The sequence below is a fragment of the Sphaeramia orbicularis genome, chromosome 14 (assembly GCF_902148855.1).
Source record: "Sphaeramia orbicularis chromosome 14, fSphaOr1.1, whole genome shotgun sequence".
NCBI classification, from domain to species: domain Eukaryota; kingdom Metazoa; phylum Chordata; class Actinopteri; order Kurtiformes; family Apogonidae; genus Sphaeramia; species Sphaeramia orbicularis.
In genome coordinates this window covers 1,388,209-1,411,577 of record NC_043970.1, presented here as the reverse complement: position 1 = coordinate 1,411,577, position 23,369 = coordinate 1,388,209, and the positions used below count along the sequence as shown (strand labels likewise).

General features: G+C 38.1%; 1 pseudogene; it reads left to right on the top strand.

Moving 5' to 3' along the window:
* The window catches only part of LOC115433350 (Krueppel-like factor 8), a 142,209-nt pseudogene that overhangs the window by 103,938 nt on the left and 14,902 nt on the right, over positions 1 to 23,369 (top strand).

Below are 23,369 nucleotides of genomic sequence, written 5' to 3'. Positions count from 1 at the left end.
GGATCATGTCAAATCAACAGCCATGTGGTCCTTGAATATGTGCAGTGACTTAAATACAAGTGAGGCATTGACCAGAGTGAAACTAATGCTTTATATAAACACCTATTTCCATTTTGCATTAACCACTTTAGCTTTTTCTGTGTTGTTTAAGCTCTACAATGCCTATATTCCCCATGTAATTAATAACCCATCTCTGTGTTTTAAACATTTTAATGTATACAAATAAAAATAAGATGTGCCACAGACTGTGCTCATGAAATTCCAGTGCGTTAGCATCGGGGCATTATCCACTAGGAATAGAAAAAGAAGAATGTATAATGTATGGGAATAAATACAGAGTAACTTTTAGGCAAGTGTGCAGACAGATGTGGAAGGCTAATGCCATGGAAACAAATGGTGTTTAAGTAAAGACACTGTGGAGAAAAGGTCAACTCATTAAGCCTATAAATGTTACTGAAATAGTGTTAATTATATCCATAAACATTTTCACTGCAGAGGCCTAATTACAATCATCATGATCTGCACACTTATTGGATCCTGTCATTTACCTCCATCTATTCATTATTTGAGTGTGTTTTGGTTTTGTGTTTGATGCTGTGTTTAGTAGTTAGATTAGTCAAAATGAACAACTTTGTGCTAAAAGTTCAAGCAGCTGATCAGACGCTTTATTCTGTTAAAGTGGAAAAACAGAACTCCTCCGACTCATCAGGTTCTGTTCAAAGACATTCTGCAACACTAAGATTTGGAGAAAATCAAATTTTCACTCAAAGATAATGTAAAGTTATTTTATTCAATTTGGCAGCCCTTTGTAGATTACATTAATATTAAGTAAATAGGCAGACCCCCCCTTTTTTCTTTTTTTTTTCTTTTTTTTTTACATGAAGGCAAAGGTTCTAATAGTTTTGGATTTTTCATTATAGTTTAGTTTTATTTAGTGTTGACTTTTTTTTCTCTAATTCAGTTAGTTTTAATTAGTTTTTAGAGCAGGTTTGCTAGTTTTTATTAGTTTTCATTTTTTTCTAAATGCTTAGTTTTAGTTTAGTTTTAGGTTTTTTTTTAATATCTTTTCTCTTCTTCTCTGTCGTTGTATTCAAATAAATCCCAGACAGGACTCTGCTGCTTTCTCCCAACTTTAGTCTCCATGTTTCCAGGTAGAGTGGGGACCAGAAGACAACTGGAAACCACAAGTGAACACAAGTGACGGACCCTTAAATATCAGATGGTGACAGCAGAGAAAATTGCTTGAGCGAAATAAATCACTTTTGTATCAATCCGACATTGAAAAAGATGAAAACGAAGGGAATTTTATCCATACTTTTTGTCCATTTTAGTTAGTTTTGTAAACACACAATACAATTTCAGTTAGTTATTGTCTTATTCTTTTAATTATAGTTTTTATTTATGTCAGTTAATGAAAATGTTTTTACAATTCTAGTTTTTGTCATTTTGTTAGTTTTCGTTAACGATAATAACCTCGCATGAAGGACATATTTAGTTTTACTTGAATTATTCCAGTTCTCAATAATTCTTAAAATTAGAAAATAACAAGTGTTCAGAGAATGCAAACCTCTGCCAAGCACCCCGAACAGTGTGCACGTGTGGATCGACTATTTCTTTTTAAATTAATCAGTTTTAAGGTTGTTCCATACAGCAGAAAAATTACGGTCAACCATGGTAATACATTTTTACAGGTAATTTAACATTGATAAATGTCAATGTCCACAGAGTCCACATTCCACAGTGGATGTGGACAATTTTGTACCAGATACAAGATCTTGTTCTAAGCTACAGGTGGATCCAATTGGAGGCTAATCAGAGTCGTTTTGAATTTTTCATGAATTTTGGAAAATTTCTCAATGATGACAGATGGAAAATTGTAGATGTTGTGACCTTGCTGTGACCTTGAACTTTGGCCTACTGGGACCAAAATGGACTGGGTTGGTCCCAGGGCCTAGGCCTATCTGTGGGGAAGATTTGGGAAAGATGGGTGGAAGAGTTTTCCCCTAAAGTTGCTAACAAACACGCAAACAAACAAACACACAAAGCAAAGTGATCACAATACCTCCTGGCGGAGGTAAAAATTCACGCAATGTCCCTTCTGTTGCAGAAGCATTCAAATATTAACCCTTAGTGGTCTGAGCCTATTTTGTCCGTTTTTCAGTCCTTTTGATTTTGCCTTTATATACTTTATAAACAAATGTTTACTATACCCATGTTTAGGATCTGTTTTTTCAGCACAACTTCCTCTATTTCATCTGTCTGTTATTTTTTTCACTTTAACCTACGATAAAAACATAAAAGGACAATAAACACAAAAAAATATATAAAATCCGATATGAAAAATGTATATAATTTATTGCATAAATAACACACAGATGCTTAACTAACCTTTTCAAAGACTTTAAAAGTGAATATTGGTTCCAAATATTAGGTATAGAAAATTAAAATTGTAATAAATTAAAACTATACTCAAATATTTGACATAAAAGCAGATCTTTACATAGGGTTTTTCCCCTAAAAGTGCAGTAATCAAACACGGTTATCATGATCATTAGAATTTAAACGGTAATACTAACCGTCTGCAATTTTACCGTAGTTTATCATTATACTGTTAATTGTTACATCCCTATTACTCACTATAATAAATTAAAAAATAATAAATCAAAGTCTGGAGAAAGTCAAAGGTTTTTTGGGTTTTTTTGAGGTTTTTTTTTTCTGATCAGTTGGTTTTAAATCCACTATTTGATTAAGCTGAAAAATATTACTAAAACAAAAAAATATTTTTTCCAGTGAACTGATCCATTGAAACTTTGCTTCAGGGTACGACTCAAACCAGTTACTAAGCAGCTGGAGTCAACACACGGCAACAAGGAGGAGCCTCACCCTTCAGTGGAGGGTGGAGGCAGTTGGTGTTACACTGGGTGGGGTCACTGGGAGGGAGGGGTGGAGCCGTGTGTGTGTGTGTGTGTGTGTGTGTGTGTGGGCTGGATGGGTGGGGCTGCATGCTTGGTGGTTAATATCTGTCCCAGCTGTTGCCCTTCCTCTGACTCTTCATTGTATCGCACACACACAGACGTATACGTGGATCTGTTCCACGCACTAACATTGTGGACGTTGAAGCCAGACGTTCCCAGCAGCAGGTGTGTGTTTGTGTGTGTTTGTGTGGAGGAAATCGATGCCATCCTTCTCCTTTCTGTCGTCATCTCCTCTTCTTCTCCATCCCTGTCCTCATCACTCTCTCTCCGCCCTCCACATAAACACAACATTCACATAATGGCATTGTTTGTCTCACCTTGTGACCTATTGATTTCTGTTTGGAGAAAAACAATAACTGATGTGGACTGGACTCCAGTCCTTTAGCTTGACTGACTCTGTCATTTTGTTCCTCTGGGTTTAGTTACGATCATTTTCTTTCTTCCTTTCAACATGAGATATTCCAAATTAAAACCATTTAATTGCAGTGGAGGTTAGGGCTGTGTATCGGCAAGAATCTGGCGATATGATACAAATCACAATGCTAGGATCACGATATGATATATCACAATATATCATGATACTGTTAAAAAGGTAGTTTTTTTGTTCGTTTCTTTTTTTTAAATGATTATTTCCTTAAAGAATTGAATTACACCAGATATCTGCACAAATACTAAACACATTTTTATTTGATCCCAACAGGATCTAATGTTCTATCACAAAACGTTCCTGTGTTCAAACTGAAATTCTGTTTTACAGACATTCCAGTTTCAGATCCTGTTCAAATGTTCATATTCTATTAGTTCACAACTAACATCAGAACAGGATTTGAGTTCAATCCCAACAAAGGAACTCACATTATTTAATAAAAGAGCCTTAAATAATAATAAATAAAATATAAAAAAAAAAAAAGAACCTCCACAATATCTGCATTTGAATAAATGCCTAAAAATATCTATGCAGTACTTTTTAATACCGATACAGAATTGTGAAATGAAATATCACAATATATTGCAGAACCGATATTTTCTTGCAGCCCTAGTGTAGGTACAGTATCATTCATTCTTTTCATATTCAGTTGAGAATCCAAAATTGGAAAATGAAAAAATGACTCGTTATTCCATTATTCATGTACAAATCAAAAATAAAAAAAAAATTAGTTCTTTGTCATTCTTTCGATTGTTCGCACAAATTAAAAATTAGAAATAAACAAATGGACCAGATGTGGGGTTTCATGTTGACATTTCTGATATCTGATTTGGTTTGACCCAGAAGTTACTATATTAGACTAAACACCACCTGGAAGATCCTGTCAATTTTTTCAGTTGTCGTGTCGTCCTCCTTCACAGTAGTGGGTTTGTTTCCTCTGAATAACACCAAATTCTCCATTATGGCAGAATGCATTGGACAGAATACTAACAAACCCACCACTGTCCACAACAACACACCAACAAGTCAGGAACTAACAGGTCAAACCAAATCAGATATCAGAAATGTCAACATGGAACCACACATTTGGTCCATTTGATAATTTCCAATTTTTAATTTGTACGCACAATTGAAAGAATGAAAAACAACTCCTTTTTTTAATTTTTGATTTGTACAGGAATAAGGAAATAAGTCATTTTTTCATTTTCCGATTGTGGATTCTCAATTGAATATGAAAAGAACGAATGATACACAGATTGTGGTTTTGTGGTTCAATTAATCGATCAGATTCTCCAGTTTATTTGCAGTTTTCTTCATTGGTTGTGATGTTGGGTGTGTTCAGTCAGGTGTGTTTGGCCTTGTGTTGTTTCTGTACACGGTGGACGGGGATGTGCTGAATAAGAACATATAAGTAATGACAACTCCAAATGTTTGTTTGTAAATGTAAATATTTTCATGTAGTTACACTAAAACAAAGTATAATCTAGCAAAAAAATGTGAATAACCTGAAATGTCTTCAGAGAACTAAGTACAATTTTAACAATTTTCTGCCTGTTACTCAATGTTTTGTGTGTTTGTAGATCCACTGTGATCTGTAAGTTATAATGTACATGTATAAGTCGTAAACTGAGACAGAATATTGTTAAAATTACACTTATTTTTTTCAGTTTGTTCATGTTATTCACATCTTTTGAAAGGATAGTTTATAGATGTAAACCTTTTCATAATGTAAATTAACTTTCTTTGCTCTTAAACGTAGAGAAGAGTTTGGAATTGACATTATTTATATATAATTATGTTCTTATTTTACCGGTTCGGCCCACTGCAGATCAAATTTGGCTGAATCTGGCGCGTGACCTAAACTGAGTTTGACAGCCCTGTCGTATAGGGTCAGACATGTCTACTGTCTGCAGGAGGCACTGTTCTAGGAGGCTAAATACACTCCATGTACTTAAAGGCATTTTACAGCTTTAATGAACTGAAATCATGGAGACAAATAGGAGATCTGGAGATCACACACGCACGCACGCGCACACACACACACACTAAGCATCTCTTCCATGTGATGGAGTCTTGACAGTAATGGCTGTTAGCAGCTGTTTATCATCCCTCTGTGGAGGACACCAGTGACTAAGATAAGATAAGATAAGACTTTATTTATCCCACCATCAGGGAAATTTCACAGGTAACAGCAGCAACAAGACAGGTAGAAAAACCACACGAGTCAAAATGAAAAATATAAAGAGAAAACATTTAAAATTTGGTATTTATATAAATAAAGAATTTGAATTATTTGTGTCAGTTGTCCCATGTGTCATGTGACAGTACTGACTCAGACCTGTTCATACATGGATTAAACAGATCAGTTATTGAGTTTAAACACAGACACTATTGAACAGGACATGGGTCCATGTGGTTCCACTGGATCTGGACCATATATGTTCAGTTCTTAATAGGAGCTCTCACCTGCTCTGTTCACCTGGATGAGAAGGTTTTCGTGTTTTTTTCTGATTTGTAGTTGCTCATCTGTGACACGATTTTCCTTCGACTAACGTACTTCTAAGACTCGAGGTTATTATTGTTAACAAAAACTAATGAAAAGATGAAAACTAGAATTGTAAAGACATTTTTGTTAACTGAAATAAATAAAAACTAGAATTAAAAGAAAAAAAACGTAACTAACTGAAACTGTATTGTGTGTTTACAAAACTAACTAAAATGGATAAAAATTATGAATAAAATTCCCTTCGTTTTTCATCAGTGTTGATATGAAATCGATTTTTTTTCGCTCGAGCAATTTTCTCTGCTGTCACCATATGATATTAAAGGGTCTGTCACTTCTGGTCCCCACTCTACCTGGAAACATGGAGACTAAAGTTGGGAGAAAGCAGCAGAGTCCTGTCTGGGATTTATTTGAATATGACGGCAAAGATATGAAAAAAATAAAACTAAACTAAAACTAAGCACTTACAAGAAAACAAAAACTAATAAAAACTAGCAAACCTGCTCTGAAAACTAATTAAAAGTAACTAAATTAGAGAAAAAAAAGTCAAAATTAAATAAAACTAAACTAGAATGAAAAAGCCAAAACTGTTAGAACCCTGCTTAGACTCACTCAGTTTTTTTGCCTTTCAATCGATGCTACACGATAGATGGAAATTTTTTTCCCCAGGTCTCAGTGTTTGTAGCATGAGAAAGATAAAAGGACAAAATATAAAATATATAAAAGGTAAATAGGATAGAATAAAAACTACCATAAAATATGAAAAAAAATAACTTCTTAATATGTACAAAATTTCATAGTATACAACAACAATACAGCTCAGATGTATGAATGAAACATCGTTCATTTGCCGCTGTTTTTAAATATAAAAATAGAAAAGCAGAGTTCAACGCAGTGACCTGGGTTCAGGCCGTGGCGTTGGCGCTGCTGATGTTTGACCATAACAGGACAAAGAGGATCCTGAACATGAGTCTGAACATGAGTCTGTGAACGCTGCAGCTCTGCAGTGCACACCAGGGCTCCGTCCACACTGCAGGTCCTAACGCACAATTCAGATTTTTGGATGAAATACGATTTTTTTGTGTGTGCTCGTTCATATTCCACATTAAATGCGACTAGGGATGTAACGATTACTGGTATAACGATAAACCACAGTAAAATTGCAGACGGTTAGTATTACCGTTTAAATTCTAATTATCATGATAACTGTGTTTGATTAGCGCACTTTTAGGGGAAAAAACCTTATGTAAAGATCTGCTTTTATGTCAAATATTTGAGTATAGTTTTAATTTATTGCAATTTTGATTGTACATACCTAATATTTGGAACCAATATTCACTTTTAAAGTCTTTGAAAAGGTTCGTTAAGCATCTGTGTGTTATTTATGCAATAAATTATATAAATTTTTCAAACTTGATTTTATATATTTTTATGTGTTTTCTGTCCTTTTATGTTTTTATAGTAGGTTAAAGTGAAAAAAAATAATAGACAGATGAAATAGATGAAGTTGTGCTGAAAAAACAGATCCCAAACATGTGTATAGTAAACATTTGTTTATATAGTATATAAAGGCCAAATCAAAAGGACTGAAAAACGGACAGAATAGGCTCAGACCACTAAGGGTTAATATTTGAATGTTTCTGCAACAGAAGGTGCATTGTACCAATTATTGTATTTTATTTTATTTGTTTATTTTTTAAATACAACTTGGTTAAATTATTTCAGTGTGTGTATCAGTACTTTTTGAACATTTTGAGCACAATTTCAATAATACTGCGATAATAATGATAATTGTGATAATTTTGGTCACAGTAACCGTGATATGAAATTTTCATGTGGTTATCATATATCATCCCTAAATGCGACTTCTGTCAGTTTTGAGTCTGAACTGAATGTGACCCTGAAATGACCCACATGCACTAAAGAGGTCCCGAAGTGGCCCACATGCACTAAAGAGGTCCTGAAGTGACCCACATGCACTAAAGAGGTCCTGATGGAATACGAGACCACACAGACACACACTGTGTTTATGGAAGGAACACTCCTGGGATGCAGAACTGTGACGTTTGTCGCATTTCAATGACGTAAAGGTCGGATAAATGCAACATGGCAGGTCAGACTGAAGTCGCATTGAAAATATCAGATACACATCGGATTTAGGACCACATATGAAAGTGGTCCGGGTCAGATTTAGGACCACATATGAAAATTTCATGTCACGATTATTGTGACCAAAATTATCACGGTTATCATTATTATCACGGTATTGTTGAAATTGTGCTCAAAATGTTCAAAAAGTACTAATACACACACTGAAATAATTTAACCAAGTTGTATTAAAAATAAATAAATAAAATAATTGGTACAATGCACCTTCTGTTGCAGAAACATTCAAATATTAACCCTTAGTGGTCTGAGTCTATTTTGTCTGTTTTTCAGTCCTTTTGATTTTGCCTTTCTATACTATATAAACAAATGTTTACTGTACACATGTTTGGGATCTGTTTTTTCAGCACAACTTCCTCTATTTCATCTGTCTATTATTTTTTTCACTTTAACCTACTATAAAAACATAAAAGGACAGAAAACACAAAAAAAAATATAAAATCTGATTTGAAAAATATATATAATTTATTGTATAAGTAACACACAGATACTTAAAGAACCTTTTCAAAGACTTTAAAAGTGAATATTGGTTCCAAACATTAGGTATAGAAAATTAAAATTATAATAAATTAAAACTATACACAAATATTTGACATAAAAGCAGATCTTTACATAGGTGTTTTCTCTGGAAAAGTGTGGTAATCAAACACGGTTATCATGATAATTAGAATTTAAACGGTAATACTAACCATCTGCAATTTTACCGCAGTTTATCATTATACCTGTAATTTTTACATCCTTAATTGTGATATATCGTATCGTTATCCTAGTATTGTGATTTGCATCGTATCATCAGATTCTCTCCGATGCACAGCCCTAACAGTCATTCTAATTGTCTATTGGTCCATGTGATAGCAGAACAGTAAGCCCATCAGTGCTGTGGATAGTGTGGATGGAAACCCGGTGGTGGAGGTGCAGTGGATGCGTCCCCTCTTCCTCTGCATGCCTTCCTCACCACTGCAGTCACAGATGCTACCCGCTTCCATTCAACTTAGAGATCACATGAATTAATTGCAAGGAAAAGACTGGATGACCCATTTTATGGTGGAGCAGTCGAACTGAGAAGTGCCGGGGGTGGAGGGGCGAGGGGTGGGGGATGGGGCGGAGGGGTGGGAGAGTGGGGTGTGGTGGGTTTTACTCTGCAACACGACGAGCTCAGCAAAGGCTCATTTCATGTTGCATTCAGGCATGTTGAGTTGATTGTTTTAAGGCGGACTGTTGTGTGTTTCAACCCTTTGTTTGACTCACAGTAACGGTCCAGTTTGACCTCAGGGAAACCAAAAGGGTTTGGAAGCAGGGGTCTCAAACTCATGTTCTTTCAGGTTCCACATTCACACTAAAAAAAAAAAAAAAGGTATTATTCCAGCAGCAGGGGTGCTGAAAAAATACTGGAAAATAACCATCTCATAAAAATACGGTAATTTTCCATAATTCAAATACAGTTTTTTGCCCTAACTTTACATGAGATTTTGCTTTTTTTTTTTTCCTTTTTAATGTTTAAAGAACATTTTCATGTATTAAAACAACCAAATTACCTATAAATAAATAAATATATATATATATATATATATATATATATATATATATATATATATATATATATATATATATATATATATATAATTTTCAGTGAGACTCAGTTGTCCAATCCACTGATAAAAACTGTATTTGGACAGTTTATCAGTGCTTATACATGTTATACATTCACAAAAATACATTTATTCACCATTTTTGTTGTGAAACCTCCTGTAATTACACAAGATATTTGTCAATTAACAAACAAGTCTGGTTAAACTGACAGAACAAATACTTGTTTTACGGTTAATTGTCAGTAATTTTATATCGTTTAATTAATTTATTTATTTGTTCACAGTATTAAATTTTAAATAAACAGTTTAATCTCATAAATGGAAAAGAAATATTTGTGAAATTATGATACATTTGCAAATGTATTTTAACTGTATTTTTCTGTGAAAAAAGAAAAAATTTCTTTTAAAAAATTGAAATTTTACGGTTATTCACAGTTAGTTTTTTCATGTTATTTTACATTTGACATGTAAAATCACAGTCTATTTTTATAATTTCATTGATATTTTCCTGTATCTTAAAAATACAGGAAAAATCTGTAAAATAAACAGTGAAAATTCTGTTACAAAATTCTGTCCTCACGGTTAGTTTTACCGTTAAAATTCTAATTATCATGATACCATGTTTGATTATCGCACTTTGAAAACTAATGGTACTGCACGTTTCCTGGAGAAGCAGCAGCGTTCCAGGTGCTATCTATTTATCTGTCTGTCTGTCTGTCTGTCTGTCTCTGAAAAAGAAACTCAAACAACTCAAACTTGATCTGTAAAATGGTCAAACATTGGCCATAAGGTTCCATCTTTAATGCACATGTGTATATTTGATTGTTTATATGTTAATATTTGAATGTTTCCGCCAACAGAAAGTACATTGTGGCTATTATTTAATTTTATTTATTTGGTTATTTGTTTGTTTGTTTTTCAAAATACAACTTGGTTAAATTATTTCATTGTGTGTATTCGTACTTTTTGAACATTTTGAGCACAGTTTCAACTAAAAAAGCACTTGGAGAGCGCAGATCACTGCCCCCCCGATCACTACCGAAATTTAATCATTTGTTCCTTGTGCCAGTATCAACATTTCCAGAAATTTTCAGCCAAATCCGTCCATAACTTTTTGAGTTATCTTGCACACAGTCAGACAGACAGACAAACCAATGCCGACAAAAACAGAACCTCCTTGGAGGTAACAATACTGGGATAATAATGTTAACCATGATAATTTTGGTCACAATAACCATGATATGAAATTTTCATATCGTTACATCTCTACTTATGTGACAGACTGAGCATCAGGAAAGACCAGAACACTGACCCTGGCATGAATGGAGGCTTTGACCACATCAGGTCCAAACAGACCCCACCAGGTCCAAACAGACCACACCAGGTCCAAACAGACCCCACCAGGTCTAAACAGACCACACCAGGTCTAAACAGACCACACCAGGTCCAAACAGACCCCACCAGGTCCAAACAGACCCCACCAGGTCCAAACAGACCCCACCAGGTCTAAACAGACCACACCAGGTCTAAACAGACCACACCAGGTCCAAACAGACCCCACCAGGTCCAAACAGACCCCACCAGGTCTAAACAGACCCCACCAGGTCTAAACAGACCACACCAGGTCCAAACAGACCCCACCAGGTCTAAACAGACCACACCAGGTCTAAACAGACCACACCAGGTCCAAACAGACCCCACCAGGTCTAAACAGACCACACCAGGTCCAGACAGACCACACCAGGTCCAAACAGACCCCACCAGGTCCAGTTGAACACTGTCAAAGCTTCCATTTCTTCTAAAGGGTGGAATCCCTCCAATCTGTTCAAACATTTCTCCACATCATGTTCATTCAATACGCTAACGCTACTTAACGGTGCTTGTGAATCTAGCGGCAGAGTGAACACCAGGCCGTCATCTGGGCCCAGTTCCGGTTCCGGTGCGGGCAGCAAACGTCGTACCCCCTCAAATACAAGTTTCTGAAGGTAGGGGAAAGGAAATGAGGTGCACAACAACGGGAGATGAGCAGAGTCGAACTGGTTCCATGTAGTGGAAATGTGGTGATACAGGAATTAGTAAACAGTCTGTAGTTTCACTTTCACTGTACCCCCCCCCCCAAAACCAGGCCGGTATCATCTGTTATTATTATTTGTACATACTGTATATGTTCTATTTTCGGTGCAGATGGAAATATAAGACAGTTAATGTGAACACACCTGTATGTACTCTTTTATTCCCTCAGCCAATGAGAATCAATAAACAAAATTGATAATGGAATCGGAATTGTTAAATTCTTTTATCAGTTCCCATCCCTAGTCATATCCAATGACCATGAAAAGATGAAGAACTGTATTTGACACCAATTATTGACATGGATTAATAGGATTAGTGGATCAACAGGTATTAAACAGTTCAGATCAGTAGATGGTTGTGGTCGTTGTCTGGGTCTTTAAGGGTTAAAAGAACAAAATGAGTGACTTTAATGTTTGGAACCCAGTGTATAATTTTACCCTCAGATTCTGAACTGGACGTGTTCGTCTGCTCCCTGTGGTTCACTTTTTCTTTCCTACACAGATTGTTCGTCTTCCTTTTTGAAGCCGCTCTGCTCGTCCTCAGATCAGAAGTTTCTCTCTCTCTCCGTCTTCTTCTGTTTCTTCTGTGTCTGTGTCAGATCACAGAATCTGCACTAGTCCAGTGAGAGAACCACCCCCACCCCCCCACCCCTCCGCCTTTATTCACTCTCTTCATTTGGGGGATTTTGCTAAAGAGTTGTGGGTTTAATCTGAGTGACTGTGGAAAGAGAGGAGAGCGAGGGGGCGAGCGAGTGGGTGGAAACGAAGGGATGAGGCAGAGGGATGCTGAGGGAGAGGTGGAGGTGAAAGGGTGTGGTCATGAGGGAGGGAGGAGAAACAAAAGGGAGGATGGGGGGGCGGGGGGGGGGGGTGAAGTAATGGAAACATGTGTGGAGCGCCAGGGGAAGAAGGGATGAAGGGAAGGGATGGAAGGGTGTTGGTGGTGGGTGGGGAACCAGTGGAAAACATGGAGTCAGCTGATAGCTCCCAGTTTCCATGGCAACGCTAGGCCTTTCCCACCCACCCACTCTGTTTCTGTCTCATGGCTTTCTCTCCTCTGTCCCTCATCCACTCCCTCACTTCTTTCACACTTCATTTTCTTTTCAGTTTTTTTTTTTTTTTTGAGGTTGTGTCTAATCACATTATGGCCTTTTTCCTCCCCTGCTGACATGTGGTCTGTTTTTCACTTTGCCTTTCCTCATTGCTTAATTGTTCTTTTCCTTTCCTTTCCTTTCCTTTCCTTCCTTCCTTCCTTTCCCTTTCTTTCCTTTCTTTTCCTTTCTTTCCTTTCTTTCCCTTCCTTTCCTTTGTTTTCCTTCCTTTTTCCTTTCCTTTCTTTTCCTTTCCTTTTCTTTCCCTTCCTTTCCTTTCTTTTCATTTCCTTTCTTTTCCTTCCTTTCCTTTCCTTCCCTTTCTTTTCCTTACTTCCTTTCTTTTCCTTTCCTTTCCTTTCCCTTTCTTTCCCTTCCTTTCCTTTCTTTCCTTTCTTTTCCTCTTTTCTTTTCCTTTCCTTTCCTTTCCTTTCCTTTCTTCCTTCTGCACCTTTAGCTCAGATGGTTTTTGTCAACAGCCCCAAAACTTTGAAACTTAAAACTAAATGAATCTTTGTATAATTTCCCTTCAGCGTCTTTTAACTGGACTGTATGTGTTTGAGCGCAGACCATCCAATTTATTTAAAAAGAAAAAACTGATCATCTGTTTATCCTCCTCAGACCCAGCTGTGGGTTTTCTGTTCACATTTGTGGACAAGAGTTTCACAACTTTATACAAAAAAAAAGAAAAAGAAAAGAAAACTGTCCACCACAAAGGACATTCCATAAAAATTTTAAAAACTGCATCTGAAAAAACTATTGCATCATGATGTTTCCAATAGAGGCACTGATTTACTAAAAAATCAAAAAAGCTGGAACTTTGCTGACATTTCCTGGGTCGGAGGAGGTTAAGTAGTAAACAAAAGGTGTATTTAAAGAACTAGTGACAGGAAGATGCATGTTCTGCACAGACTACATTGTGCTGCTGAAGAGTCCTTCTGGAAAACCGCTTAAAATCTAAAAGTTGCTGCTAAAGGTCAATATAACTGATTATTTGTCCATTTGGGATGAAGTGCATAGTTATCATATCATTGTATAATATGTATTATATTAAATGATTATGAATAATGTATGACGATATACAGTGTATATCATGTATCTTGGGCAGAGGTTTTTTTTGATATGTCTAATATTTTGGAGCGTCGTTGGACTGGGTCAGTAGAAATAGATGGGGTAAGTGCCAAGGTTATTATCGTTAATGATGACTAACAAAATGACGAAAACTAGAATTGAAAAAACATTTTCGTTAACTGAAATAAATAAAAACTGTAATTAGAAGAAAAAACAATAACTAACTGAAACTGCATTGTGTGCTTACAAAACTAACTAAAATGGATAAAAATTATGGATTAAATTCCCTTTGTTTTCGTCTTTGTCAATGGTGGATTGATACGAAAGTGATTTATTTTGCTCAAGCTTTTTTCTCTGCTGTCACCATCTGATATTTAAGGGTCCGTCACTTGTGTTCACTTGTGGTTTCCAGTCGTCTTCTGGTCCCCACTCTACCTGGAAACATGGAGACTAAAGTTGGGAGAAAGCTGCAGAGTCCTGTCTGGGATTTATTTGAATACGACGACAGAGAAGAAGAGAAAAGAGATAAAGAAACTAAAACTAAACTAAAACTAAGCATTTAGAAAAAAATGAAAACTAATAGAAACTGGCAAACCTGCTCTAAAAATGAATTAAAACTAACTGAATTAAAGAAAAAAAAGTCAAAACTAAATAAAACTAAACTATAATGAAAAATCCAAAATTATTAGAACCTTGCCTTGGTGTAATAAATAAACTGTGTGGGAAGAGTCAGTTGTATTCTGTATTTTCACATAATATTCAAAGGTTATTGTCGTTACATATGAACTTAGAAATACCAAATACGTTTTAATAGGAAATTTAAACTGCAGAAAAAATATGTCAAATGTTGTGTAAATGTTACTTAAATATTGTCCATTAATCTAAGTTGGAAAAAGTATCGTAGTGAGCCACACTGGTCGTAATGGGGGCAGTTCGTGCTGAGTCATGTGACACACGTGGTTTAAACCAGGGCTCTCAAACTCATGTTCTTTCAGGTTCCACATTCAGCCTGATGTAATCTGCAGTGGACCGAACTAGTAAAATAAGAACAGAATAACATAAATAATGACAACTGAAAAATTTAATGAAAAACTATAATGAAAAGTCCAAAACTATTAGAACCTTGGTAAGGGGGTGGGGCTATGTAAGTTGTACTTCATTCTCCTTTTAGAATATGTTATTTTTTTCTTTCTTAGTCTTTGTTGTTTTTAGTTTTAAATTCAAAATAAAAAACAAACAAACAAATAACCCTGCACGTCCACCTGCAGGACATTTTGGTCATGTGTTGTCGTCACATGGTCCGTCCTCCAGCTGAACTGTGTGACCCAGTAAAAGGGCGTAGCACAGACCCCACCCTCTGTTCCTCACCCTCAGTCCAACTATGCTGAGCTGAACTGGACCCGGGCCAGGTTCTGGACCCAGGCCAGGTTCTGGACCGGAGGCTCGCTCGCTCGCTGCTCCCTCCCTCCCTCTCTCATTACATTTCTGCTGTCTTCTCTCTTTCACTCGTCCTCTTCTCTCTCTTTTTCTCAGGCTGTACCAGTCTCTCTCTACCCCAACCAGCCCCCCCCTCTCTCTCTCCCCGTCCCCCCCCTCGGGGTCCCACACAGCAGCCATTGTTCCCTGTTTTTTTAAGCTACATTGCAGCTGAGTCCTGTTTGTTTCTAGATGCGAACAGGAAAAAAAGCTGGAAAAACTGGCCTTAATATAAAAAAAAATCCAGTTCTATGATGAACACACTGACTGAGATTTAAACTGACAGCTGAATTAACATGTGCTCATCTCATTTTACAGCACAGTAAATTCACATTTAAGTTTTTCACAATTGTCCTGAGCAATGCTATTATTTGATGGCATAAAAACCACTCCTAACACCCACAAGCCTTTGCAGCTGCTGTGGAGACAGAGCCAATCAGAGCTCTGCTACAGCTAATTCAGTGTCGTGTCTCAATTGTAATGTTCCTGCTGAAGTTATCCCATACACTGTACATAAATACACAAGGAGACAACATGTCTATCACCCCCTGGTGGGTCTCTGCAGCATAGATTACACTCCTGCTCCACTCATGTTACTGAGTAGGGATGGAACCGTATGAACATTTCATATCACAGTTATTGTGACCAAAATTATCACAGTTATCATTATTTTCGCGGTATTGTTGAAATTGTGCTCAAAATGTTCAAAAAGCACTAATACACATACTGAAATAATTTAGCCAAGTTGTATTTTAAATAAATAAATAGACACAATGTCCCTTCTGTTGCAGAAACAGTCAAATATTAACCCTTAGTGGTCTGAGCCTATTTTGTCTGTTTTTCAGTCCTTTTGATTTGGCCTTTATATACTATATAAACAAACGTTTACCATACCCATGTTTGGGATCTGTTTTTTCTCAACGGTTTCTTAATGGTCGGTCACTTCTCGTCACTTGTTTAGAATCATCTTCTCATCTCCACTCTACCTGGAAACATGGAGACTAAAGTTGGGAGAAAGCAGCAGAGTCCTGTCTGGGATTTATTTGAATACGACGACAGAGAAGAAGAGAAAAGAGACGACTAAACTAAAATTAAACTTAAACTAAACTAAAACTAAGCATTTAGAAAAAAACAAAAACTAATAAAAACTAGCAAACCTGCTCTAAAAGCAAATTAAAACTAACTGAATTAGAGAAAAAAAAAAGTCAAAACTAAATAAAACTAAACTAGAATGAAAAATCCAAAACTATTAGAACCATGGAAAGAAACAACTATGACTATTTAAGTCCTGAAATCCCAAAATAACTCCTCCTACTTTGCAGTTGGATAATAAATACAAATCTGCTGTACCTTTTTGGCAGTTTTTGCTGTTGCCGAAAATGCCAGACACAGACTGCTGGCAGTGATTTCCAACTCAGCTTTACAGATCTGGAGAAAAATGATGGACTTGGCTGCTGTTGGCTTTTCAGACAATGATGCACCCTGTATCAGCATGTCTTGGCATCCTCCCTGTACCTTTACCAGTCCAGCCCATTTATACTATGGCACTCCACCAGTGAATGAGGCTTAAACAGGCTTTCATACACCAAATCTGAGTCTATATGATTCTACAAAACCTAGCTAATTTCTGGGAGTTACAAGGATTTCATATGGCAAACTATTAGGATTTTGTCATTTTTCTGTCATGAGAAGAAAATATCAGTACAGTCCGGTTTTCAAGGTTCTAATAGTTTTGGATTTTTCATTATAGTTTAGTTTTATTTAGTTCTGACTTTTTTTCTCTAATTCCATTAGTTTTAATTAGTTTTTAGAGCAGGTTTGCTAGTTTTTATTAGTTTTCATTTTTTTTCTAAATGCTTAGTTTTAGTTTAGTTTTAGTTTTTTTTATCTCTTTTCTCTTCTTCTCTGTCGTCGTATTCAAATAAATCCCAGACAGGACTCTGCTGCTTTCTCCCAACTTTAGTCTCCATGTTTCCAGGTAGAGTGGGGACCAGAAGACGACTGGAAACCACAAGTGACGAGAAGTGACGGACCGTCAAGTGTCGTATGGTGCCAGCAGATAAGACTGCTAGAGCAAAATAAATCGATTTTGTATCATCCTACATTGACAAAGATGAAAACAAAGGGATTATTATACATAATTTTTATATGTTTTAGTTTTGTAAACACACAACACAGTTTCAGTTAGTTATCGTCTTTTCTTTTAATTATAGTTTTTATTTATTTCAGTTAACGAAAATGTTTTTTCAATTGTAGTTTTGGTCATTTCGTTAGTTTTCGTTAACGATAATGACCTTGCTGTGAAGACGTCATTAGATTTCATTCTAAGTGTGAACAAAGAAGTGTTGAAAACACAAAGGTGTAATTTATCGGTAGTGACAACAAAGTCAGCAAGACCTGTAGAGCTGCAATAAAGTAATAGAGCAGATTATAAAGAGTTATCCTTTAACCCTTTCATGCATGAATTATGAAAAAAAGTATATTTTTTTTAGATTGATTTTAATACTCAAAATTAGGCTAAAGTTGAAATGCATTTTGAATTTAAAAAAAAAAAAGAAAATCTACATGGTTTTATTAAGAAGATATTCAAGTGTCCGTATGTGGACACCATGCAACAAAGGGATAAAAATGTTAAAAATCAATAGCAACATTATGAGAGTTTAATGCCTTTATATGATAAACAAACACATAGAAGAGAGAACAAACGGATGTTCCATGTTTAGAGGGAGAATCCTCCTGGTGGTCTGAATCCTGGATCTGGATCTGGGTCTGGGTCTGAATCCTGGATCTGGATCTGGGTCTGAATACTGGATCTGGATCTAGGTGTGAATGGATCCATCAGAGGAGTCCAGTACCTTAGAGCTGGGATGAGGACACCTGAGAGTTTTATTGGAACTGGTGACAGGTTATTCCTTTATACCCACAGATCTGAACATTTATCAGACATGTACAGATGAATAAACCTTTTCAGTGAGATATTCAGTCTATTTTTACCTCCGCCAAGGAGGTTATGTTTTTGCCGGCGTTGGTTTGTCTGTTTTTACAGTTCCAGTTTTCGTCATTTTGTTAGTTTTCATTAACGATAATAACCTTGCCGGTTTGTGTGTTTCATCAGTGACTCATCATTGTCTCTTTTCTCTAGCAGGCAGATGTTGGGGACAACTGTTTGCAGCCGACAGATCTTAAAGTGAAGACGGAGATGCCGACTTGCAAGACGGAGCCGTCGTCCCCCCAGCCGTGTCCCGCCGAGGATCAGACCGAACCCGTCGACCTGTCGCTCAACAAGCCTCGCGCCTCACCTCACCCCACCTCTGCAACCAACACCACAGTCAACCCTGCACCCAGCAGTAATGTGAGCCAGCCCAGCCTGTCAGCCACACCGGTCCCCACCACAGTACAGTCCATAGGCTCCATGGTAACCGCTAACACCCACCTCTGTCCTTTGTACTGTTTTTTTTTTAAACATTGTGTACGGCAGGTGCACAGGGATCAGATCTAAGCCTCCCCTCTGCCTCCAGGTCTTATCTCCAGGCTCCATCTTGGCCACACAGGGCGCCGGTGGTCAGCAGATCCTCCATGTCATCCACACCATCCCCTCCGTCAGCATGCCCAGTAAAGTGGGCCAGTTGCAGACCATCCCTGTGGTGGTGCAGTCGCTGCCGGTCGTCTACACGGCCATGCCAACGGACGGCGTTGCCACAGCGGCGATCACGGTGCCGCTCATAGGCAGCGACGGACGCTCAGTAGGGGTTCAGGTGAGTCGAACAACAAACACCTTCAGATCGACACTGATGGTGGACAGTACAAGGTTAGCGCTGGTGCTCTTAGTGTTCAGTATTATTTTGTACTTTAAAAATTAGCTCAGAACATGTTCCATGGCTTGGACCATCCATGTTCCTTCAGAAGTTTTCACAGTGAGTTCAGGTCTGGAGGTTGGACTGGACCTGACAGGGTCTGCATCTGGTGGTCCGTCATCCACAGTGGGTTCAGGTCTGGAGGTTGGACTGGACCTGACAGGGTCTGCATCTGGTGGTCCGTCATCCACAGTGGGTTCAGGTCTGGAGGTTGGACTGGACCTGACAGGGTCTGCATCTGGTGGTCCGTCATCCACACCTTCATGGACCCAGCTGAGGACAGGAGCATTGTCCTGATAGAAAAACCAGTCCAACTCAGAGTCTGGGAACATTGGCACAGCTCAAGTCCAGTAGTTTTACACAGTTACTGTTGGATTACAGTTACTTTTGTGGTACTAATAGTACTGTTTTAGCCTGTTGGAAAAAAATAGTGATGGATACAGTAGTGGTTTTTATACTTCTGCTTCTGAAATAAGACATGGAGCAGGTGTTTATTAAGTAGAATAAGGTGTGTTTGGGTTGGAATTCAACAGACTTTCTCTCTCTCTCTCTCTCTCTCTCTCTCTCTCTGTCTCTCTCTCTCTCTGTCTCTCTCTCTCTCAAGGAAAGTTTTAGGAGAGGAGGAGAGACCTTCACCTCTCAGACCTTTGACCAGTAGTGTATATACTGAGGTTTTGCACATATGTCACATGATCACGTGGTTTGCTGTTTACGACGCTGTATTGGTAGGCAAGCTTTCCTTGGATCGTACAACGTGTTAAAGGATGGACCTGCTAAACTCCTGTGTGCCGTTTATTCCTCAGCTTTCACCAATTATCAGTTCTGCATACAGACCGCTGGGTTCCATTGGTGGCAGCGGTGGTTCTGTTCTGCCGACGTCTGTTTAGAGTTATTACCGCGGTTAGCGTAGCTTCTCAGTATAGTTAGCCTGCGTGCCTGTTGCGCTTAGTAGCATGGAAAAAAAAGAATTGTCATCATGTGGTACAGTGATGCAGACCCCTATGAGATAGCCTTCCCCATGCGGTCCAGTCAAATTATGCGGCCGTGAAAGAGAAGATGGGATGGGCTTTTGGACACAGACAGTTAATGGAGCGTTTTACAGCTAACATATCGGCTCGTTCACCAGTTCTGGGGCAGAGCCTGGAGGTGTACGGCTGATGTGAGCCGGCTGGAGCTGGTACTGTGTTTTTGTCTCCGAGTTGTACGCATCACTGTTGTAAGTAAACACTGAAACTCATGTATGGTGCCTTTATCACAAGCAGACATACTCACAAATAACAAAACACGCAAACACCAGTCCAAAGAAAAACACGATATAAAGCAACAGCTGTGACTTTCTGGATCCAGATAGTGTGCCTACCAATATGGCGGTGTAAACAACAATCACATGACCAGTGACGTCAGCTGCAAGTCCTCAGTAGCAGACCATTGATACTGACCAGCTTCAGTAGTTTGATAGTGGACGCCAACACCACAACCTTCTAGTAAAAAATGCTCCCTTTGCTTTTAAAGTAAACTTTTAAAGTAAACTTTAACAATAGTGGGAAGAAACATCAGTGTTCAAGATGTCACTGCATTGTGATTCAAGGATTACTGTTGATGCTAACCACGCTAACCATGCTAACCAGACAACCTGAACAGAGGTACCACTGTTAGTCTGGTACAGTTCATGGACCAAAGCTGCTGCTGCTGATAGAACTGTGAACGCACCACCGTCTCCTCATTCAGGTGCATGTTTTGGCCTGATATGGCCTGAGGTGTGGTGTTGACGTCTGTCCACCTTTGGTTTCAGACGGGTTAAACATTGTTATATTTATATTACACTTGCGTGACATGTCACCCATTTCTTCTGTCCTCCATCAAATATTACAGGATGGACCTGTAATTTGAACCTGCAACACTTCAACACAGGCATTATACACAAACATACGAATTATTAATGCAAGTTTTCATCTTCAGTTTAATGAATAAATAATAACAATGAAGAAATACAGTGTAAGACATGAAATATATTTTACTATTTACATTTCTTCCAACAATTTGTGAAGCCTGGCAATATCATCTGAATTATTGTACATTTTACTACTAAGAGTGTCCACATCTGAATCAGACAACATTTTTTACAGCATCATATTTCTTTAAAATCATACTGAAAAAGGATGGTGAAACTGGAAATATCAGCGGACAGTTTGCTCTGTACCAGTACATATCTGTAAATGCTACAGCAGATAATCAGGTAGAAAAGCTGACCCAAATGTGGGACTAGAAGTACTAGTAATGAGGAAAGTATGAGTATTGCTCAGATCTTCACCCTCGTATCTCACATGTTCCCTTATACGAGTAGGTTCAGTAACAGTAGCAGTTGTTGAATAACTGATTTTTAGTCACATTTTAACTTGAAGCACTTGAAGCCTTTGCAGGTCATTCCCGTTAAACAACGGTGAGTTGGGGGTGTGGGGGGGTAATTCATCCCTGAGTAAACATGAGGGGAAGCTGGACATTTGTTCAGGCGCTGTGGTAAAACAGGCCTCCACCCCTTTGACAAACTGCACTACAGTGCCTCAGTGAAGTCCGTTTAGTTCCCTTTAGTTTCTAATCCAAACCAGTGCAGTGTCCACTCAGGAATGTAAACAAGGGAGGCGACAGCACTTGGAAACCTGTGGAAGAATCTGCAGCAATAAGATCCTTTTCTGTTTGTCATGCCAGGAGTTTTTCTGTCACAGGCGATTGTGATTTACATGTTTCACTCTCTCCACTTGAGTCTCAACCTGCCTCCGTCTTTTCTCTTCATGCAAATGTCCAACAGTAGGACATAAATGAATCTGCAGCATTTATGTCCTTCATACTTGTTTCTGCCAGTACTTTATAATATGGGATTGCTTGTTTTTTTTCAGTACTGTTTTCTTTTTTATAGTTGTTGTTTTGCTATTTTCTTGTGGTATTTCTTGTGTGTATATTCGGTGATTGTGCTGCTATTGGAAACTCATTTTCCTGGTTTTGCCAAAGCATCAATAAAGGTCTATCTAATCTGATCTGATCTGATCTGATCCGATCTAATCTTATCTAGTTTAATCTAATATCTGCACTGATCTGCCTTGGCAGAGGTCTGTGTTCTCCGACTGCTTTTCTAGTTAAAATTGCACTTAAGACATTTAAAGTTGTTCATGTTATTCAGATTTTTAAGGAAACGTCGTAGATGTAAACATTATCATAATATAATTTTACTTTTTTCACTGTTATTATTTTCCTGGTCCAGCCCACTGCAGATCATATTGGGCTGAATGTGGAACTGAACTTTGTGAGTTTGACACCTGTGTACTAGACAGTCTGGAGGACATTCAGAGGCTTCAAACATCCTCAGTCACAGTCTGTTCTGGTCAGCTAGTCCTGTTTTTTTGTTTTTTGATGTGATAGAAAAAGAACCACAGAGTGAGAACGTCAGCCAGAAAAAACAAAACAAAGTCAAGTGGAGTGAGAGGAGCAGACAGGAAGTGTGAATGTGGTGCTGGTGGTTCTACACCTGCACAGGGAAAAGGTAGGAGGATGAGCTGCAGTGGTGAGTGGGAGTGGACACCGGGGGGGGGGTGGGGGGGGGCTGTAGGGCTGGAAGGGTGAGGAGGAAGAGAAGGGTTTCAGAGGAGATGGGTGACTTTTTTTTTCTTTTTTTTTTTTGCCTTTTAAGTAAAGACTGTGTGTTTGTGTGTGTATATATGTGTGTGTATATGTGTGTGTGTGTGGGTTCTTAATTGTCTCCAGAGACAAAAAAGAGCACTTCTTTAGGTGACTCTCACTTGCACACACACACGCATGCACACAAACACACATTCGCACGCACACACACACACCCTCAGCCACTCCACCCCTCTCACTCATACACACACACACACACATGCACATACGCACGCACACACACACACACCCCCCTCTCACTCATACACGCACGCACGCACACACACACACACACACACACTCTCTCTCTCTGCAGGCAGTGTGGACTTTGAACAGTATGGCCACCACATTCCATCAGATCCAGCGTTAGGGGAGGGGAGGGGCTTTACAAACTGCACAAATAAATAACCCCACACACTCACATGTGTGTGTTTTATCAGTTGTGTTGTTTCTGTCAAACAGCAGCCGGTGAAGTT